Source organism: Notamacropus eugenii, chromosome 6 (assembly GCF_028372415.1).
Source record: "Notamacropus eugenii isolate mMacEug1 chromosome 6, mMacEug1.pri_v2, whole genome shotgun sequence".
Lineage (NCBI taxonomy): Eukaryota > Metazoa > Chordata > Mammalia > Diprotodontia > Macropodidae > Notamacropus > Notamacropus eugenii.
The window spans coordinates 374,346,899-374,353,576 of record NC_092877.1 but is presented as its reverse complement, the minus strand read 5'-3'; the positions used below and the strand labels follow the sequence as shown (position 1 = coordinate 374,353,576).

Sequence of the window (6,678 nt, the reverse complement as noted above, 5' to 3'; positions counted from 1 at the left end):
GGAAATGGAGGCTTTGGGTTTACAGTTTTAGTTACTTTTTTCAGAAGTTTGTCAGTGAGTAAAAGCAAAAACATGGGATGAAAACTCAAGAAAGGAAAAGAAACAGGTATACACACACAGACACACACACACATACACTATATATAGTGTATGTGTGTGTGTGTTTATGTGTTGTAGAAAATCTAAGCCTCTTGGTAGACAGATGGGAAGATGCCTGAAATAAATTAAGAATGAACATGCAGGGATTGGTCTTGTAATTTGTTTAGAAAAAAACTGAAAAATGAAAAGTTTGGGAATGCATTTAAGAAAATTATTTCTTTATTGCTTTTCTCAAAGTATCAAAGACCTCTTTATTTGTCAAACTGTAGATAAGTGAATTTTACAGGGAGATTACGACAGTGTGAAGTAAGGAATACATTATGTCCTGATCTTTAGCAGTGCCAGACCCAGGATGCACATACATAAAGAAAAGAGTTCCAAAGAATAAGGAGACAGAAAGCAGATGGGCACTACATGTTGAGAAGGATTTATTCCTTCCCTTTTCACATTTAATCCTCAGGATAGCAAAGAAGGCATAAATATAAGAGATTATGATGATCATAAAAGTGAAAGTTTGAATAAATACAGAGAAAATGAAAATGACCAATGTGTTAATAGATGAGTCAGTAAAGGAAATATTAAACAATCATAAAATTTCACAAGAGAAATAATGTATCCTAGCTGACTTTCAGAAAGTTAATCTAAATATTAAGCCCACCTGAACCATGAGATAAATAAGGCCAAATTCATAGGAAGCAATGACCAGTTCCTTGCACAGTCTATTAGACATCCTCACTGGATAAAGTAGTGGGTTGCATAAGGCTGCATATGGATTATGTCCCATTGCTAGCAACAGGAAACATTCTGCATTTACACTAACACCAGTAAAGTAAAACTGTGTCATGCATTGCAGAGGGGATATTACTTTATTCTTAATTAATAAATTATTCACTAGATGAGGGTGGAGCCAAGCTGGTGGAGTAGAAAGACACACACATGCAGGGTCTCCCCACACAGCCCATAAAATACCTGTAGAGAGGGACTCTCAACAAATTTAGGAGCAGCAGAAGTGGAGAATAACACAGTGGAGGAGATTTCCAGCCCAGGGTGACGTCAAAGGCCCACAGGAAACGTCTGTCGCACTGGATGGGTAGCGGAACGCAGAGGCCCGCCCAGTCTTGGCCACATGGCATGGTGTGGCTGACTCTGGGAGAAGGACACCTTGGGACAAAATCTCCAGTTGCAGCAGCAGCAGGTCCACAGATCCCTCAACCCACAGGTGTAAAAGCTCAGTGACGGGGTTTTTTCAGCTGGCTGGGAAGGGAGAAGAGCCTTACCAGAGCTCCAGCGTCAGGCAGTGGCCCACAGAGGCCACACTGGGCAGATGGTAGCAGTTCTCACAGCAGCCCCTACAGCAGCCTGCATCCATTGTTGGATCATAAAGTGCCCCCTGGGGGCACTAAAGAGCTGAATATTATTTCAGCCCTCTGTAGAGGTCCTGAGGGAGCTGATCTTAGTGTCACACTGAATGGTGGCCCTGCTCATCCAGCTTATTTGAAAATCAGCCCCCAGCACTGACTTGGTGGAACTGGGGGCCAGGTGACTGTGGAGAGGAAACTGCTAAGATTCTGGACACGATAATCTCTCCCTGATTCCAGATCAGTGTAAATGCTTGATTGTAACATCTTGGAGGAACTGACATCTTACAGATTCCCAGAGTATACTCTACTCTTGACAAAGGACCCAAAAGTCAAGTAACTGGTTGGGAAAATGCCGAAAAAAGGGAAAAAAATAAGACTATAGAAGGTTACTTTCTTGGTGAACAGATATTTTCTCTCATCCTGTCAGATGAGGAAGAGCAATACTTACCCTCATGGAAAGACATAAAAGTCAAGTCTTCTGTACTCCAAACAATTAAAATAAATATTCAATGTTCTCAGGCCATCGAAGAGCTCAAAAAGCATTTTGAAAATCAAGTAAGGGAGGTGGAGGAAAAACTGGGAAGAGAAATGAGAGAGATGCAAGAAAAGTATGAAAAGCAGGTAAACATCTTGCTAAAAGACACCCAAAAATATGCTGAAGAAAATAACACCTTGAAAAATAGGCTAACTCAATTGGCAAAAGAGGTTCAAAAGGCCAATAAGGAGAAGAACACTTTAAAAAGCAGAATTAGCCAAATGGAAAAGGTGGTTCAAAAGCTCACTGAAGAAAATACTTCTTTAAAAACTAGAATGGAACAGATGGAAGCTAATGACTTTATGAGAAACAAAGAAATCAAGAAACAAAACGAAAAGAATGAAAAAATGAAAGGTAATGTGAAATACCTCATTGGAAAAACAACTGACCTGGAAAATAGATCCAGGAGAGAAAATTTAAAAATTATGAGACTACCTGAAAGCCATGATCAAAAAAAGAGCCTAGACATAATCTTTCATGAAATTGTCAAGGAAAACTGCCCTAATATTCTAGAAGAAGGGTCCAAAATAAATATTGAAAGAATCCAATGATCACCTCCTGACAGAGATCCAAAAAGAGAAACTCCTAGGAACGTTGTGGCCAAATTCCAGAGATCCCAAGTCAAGGAGAAAATATTGCAAGCAGCTAGAAAGAAACAATTCAAGTATTATGGAAATGCAGTCAGAATAACACAAGACCTAGCAGCTTCTACATTAAGGGATAGAAGGTCATGAAATATGATGTTTCAGAAGTGAAAGGAACTAGGACTAAAACTAAGAATCACCTACCTAGCGAAACTGAGTACAATACTTCAGGGAAAAAAATTGTCTTTCAATGAAATAGAGGACTTTGAAGTATTCTTAATGAAAAGACCAGAGCTGAAAAGAAAATTTAACTTTCAAACACAAGAATCAGGAGAAGCATGAAAAGATAAACTGCAAAGAGAAACCATAAGGGACTTACTAAAGTTGAACTATTTACATTCCTACATGGAAAGACAATTTTTGTAACTCTTGAAAACTTTTTTCAGTATCTGTGCAGTTGGTGGGATTACACACACACACACACACACACACACACACACACACACAGAGCAGAGAGGGAATTGAATAGGATGGGATCATATCTTAAAAAAATTAAATTAAGCAGTGAGAGAGAAATATCTTGGGAGGAGAAAGGGAGAAATGGAATGGCGTAAATTATCTCTCATAAAAGAGGCAAGTAAATGACTTTTCAGTGGAGGGGAAAAAGGGGGAGGTGAGAAAAAAAACATGAAGTTTATTCTCATCACATTTGACTAAAGGAAGGAATAAAATGCACACTCATTTTGGTATGAAAACCTATCTTACAAAACAGGAAAGTGGGGGAGAAGGGAATGAGCAGGGTGGGGGGATGAAGGGAGGGCAGTGGGAGGAGGGAGCAATTAGAAGTCAACACTCTTGGGGAGGGATAGAATCAAAAGAGAGAACAGAATAAATGGGGGGCAGGACAGAATGGAGGGAAATATGATTAGTCTTACACAACAAGACTCTTATGGAAGTCATTTGCAAAACTTCACAGATATGGCTTATATTGAATTACTTGCCTTCCCAAAGGGGATGGGTAAGGAGGGAGGAATGAATAGAAGTTGGAACTCAAAGTTTTAGGAACAACTGTTGAATATTGTTCTTGCAACTAGGAAAAAAAAATACAGGTAATGGGGTATAGAAAGTTATCTGGCCCTACAGGACAAAAGAGAAGATGGGGATAAGGGAAAGGAGGGATGCTAGAAGGGAGGGCAGATTGGTGGTAAGGGTAATTAGAATGCTCTGCGTTTTGAGGTGGGGGGAGTGGAGAAATGGGGAGAAAATTTGGAACCCAAAATTTTGTGGAAATGAATGTTGAAAACAAATAAATTTCAAAAGAAAAAAAGAAAATAAAATTATTGCTTTATAAACAAAAATAGTAATTCACTAGCATCTGAGGGGTCACTGAAGACGAAGTCAATGCATCTGAAAAAGCTAAACTACTTAGGAATATGTATATCAGCATGTGAACATGAGAGTTCATCCAAAGAAGTACAACTAGTCCAATATTCCCCACCATGATTGTGATGTAGATCACTAAGAACACCAACAAGAGAGGAATCTGAAGTGCAGGGAGATCTGTAGGTCCAGTGAGAACAAACTCTGTCAGCAATGTCTTGTTCTCCTCTATCATATTTGCATTGTACCTGCTGTTAAAATAAGAGATTTAAGTAAAATACTAATTCACCAAAAGTCATGAAAAGTAACACTCATCCATGAAATAAAATACTACTTAAGGCTGCATATACTTTAATTAGCATGGTTTAAGAGTCAACCCATCCCTTTTAATAAATATATTTTAAGAAAATCAACCTTTTGAGCACCTGGTTGTAAGAATTGGGTAATTAAAATGAATTAAATTAGTTAAGTAATAATAATATTTGGTATTATATAGTGTTTTACAGTTTGCAAAGCACTTCACAAAAATCGTTTTGTGACTGATGTGACTGATGACTTTGCACAGCTCTCTGTAACTCAAGTCCAATTTACATGCAATACAAGACATTACATCATAATGTTATCTGTCCTCTTAAAGAATTAAAAACAAACAACAACAGCCATCCTGACATGTGGGTGCTAATATTATTCCCATTTTACAGATGCTGGAAATGACACAGAGAGAAGTTAAATGGCTTGTCCATGGTCATATAGCTTCTAAGTGTCTGAGACAACATTTATACTCAGGCTTTCCTAACTCCAGTCCAGAACTCCCTTTACTGTTCTACCGAGTTTTCCTCACCTCCTTTAATTCTAGTGCCTTCTCTCTTTCATTTATTTCTTATTGATACTGTTCATAATTTGTTTGTACCTATTTGTTTGCTTGTTTCCCTCATTAGATTGTGAGATCCTTAAGGGCAGGGACTGTCTTTTGCTTCTTTTTATATCTATCCCAAGCACTTAATACAGTGCCTGGCATATAGTAGACACGTAATAAATGTTTATTTACTCACTGAATGACGCTGTTTATAGGTAAGGCTTTGTTCCCCATTATGTAAACTTGGAGGGAAATCATATTTCGTCTATGTTTGACTTTTTTTACGTGCCAACTTTATTATGTTTAATATATATTTATCTTATATTAAATCAATGTATTAGTATATATTTAAAAGGAATAGAAATGTATAAATAATAGATTTGCAATTTAATGTACAATCACCTGTTTTCTATTCTACTATGCTATGGAATTGTTTATTTCTTAAGTTCAGAACTTTAAAAAATTAGCACATTCCTAACCTCTGTTGATGACACTGCCATCTTTCTAGTCACCTGGGCTAGGTAACACTTTGGAAGTATCACTGACTTTTCACATTCCCCCGACCCCACATCCAAAATCAGTTATAAGGTCTAATCTATCCTACTTCCCTAATGTTTTTCAGAATCATTATTTTCTCTTTAAAGATTCATCCATATTTTAGGCCTTCATTATTTCTGTCCTGGGCTATTTTAGCAATCAACTAATTTCTATCCCTTGCTCCAGTCTCTCCCCCCCTCAAATCTATTCTCTACAGCTGTCAAACTGAATTAGTGAAACACAGGTCTGTCCATTTATTCCCTCTTTTCAAAAACCTTAGATAGACTTTTTAAAAATTTAATTGTTTAAACTTTTAACATTGATTTTCACAAAATTTTGGGCTCCAAATTTTCTCCCCATTTGTCCTCTCCCCCTACCCCAAAACACCTAGCATTCTAATTACCCCTATCACCAATCTGCCCTCTCTTCTATCATCCCACCCTTCCCTTGTCTCCGTCTTCTCTTTTGTCCTGTACGACCAGATAAATTTCTATACACCATTACCTGTATTTCTCATTTCCTAGTAGCAAGAACAGTACTCGACAGTTGTTCCTAAAAGTTTGAGTTTCAACTTCTCTTCCTCCCTCCCTCCCCACCCCTTCCCTTTGGGAAGGCAAGCAATTCCATATAGCCCATATCTGTGTAGTTTTGCAAATGACTCTCATAATACTCCTGTTGTGTAAGACTAACTATATTTCCCTCGATCCTATCCTGCCCCCCATTGCTTCTATTCTCTCTTTTGATCCTGTCCCTCCCCATGAATGTTGACTTCAAATCGCTCCCTTCTCCCATTGCCCTCCCTTCCATTGTCCCCCCACCTTCTTATCCCCTTCTCCCCCACTTTCCTGTATTGTAAGATAGGTTTTCATACCAAAATGAGTGTGCATTTTATTCCTTCCTTTAGCGGAATATGATGAGAGTATACTTCATGTTTTTCTCTCACCTCCCCTCTTTTTCCCTCCACTAAAAAGTCTTTTGCTTGCCTCTTTTATGAGAGATAATTTGCCCCATTACATTTCTTCCTTTCTCCTCCCAATATATTTCTCTCTCACAGTTAATTTCATTTTTTTAAAGATACGATCCCATCCTATTCAATTCCCTCTCTGCTCTGTGTGTGTGTGTGTGTGTGTTTGTGTGTGTGTAATCCCACCAACTGCTCAGATACTGAAAAGTTTTCAAGAGTTACAAAAATTGTCTTTCCATGTAGGAATGTAAATAGCTCAACTTTAGTAAGTCCCTTATGACTTCTCTTTGCTGTTTACCTTTTCATGCTTCTCTTCATTCTTGTGTTTGAAAGTCAAATTTTCTTTTCAGCTCTGGTCTTTT

The 6,678-nt window shown here is 38.0% G+C and overlaps 1 pseudogene; it reads right to left on the bottom strand.

Moving 5' to 3' along the window:
- Positions 1-310: 310 nt before the first annotated feature.
- On the bottom strand, positions 311-4,194 carry LOC140511830 (olfactory receptor 5AC1-like; annotated as a pseudogene).
- Positions 4,195-6,678: the final 2,484 nt, after the last annotated feature.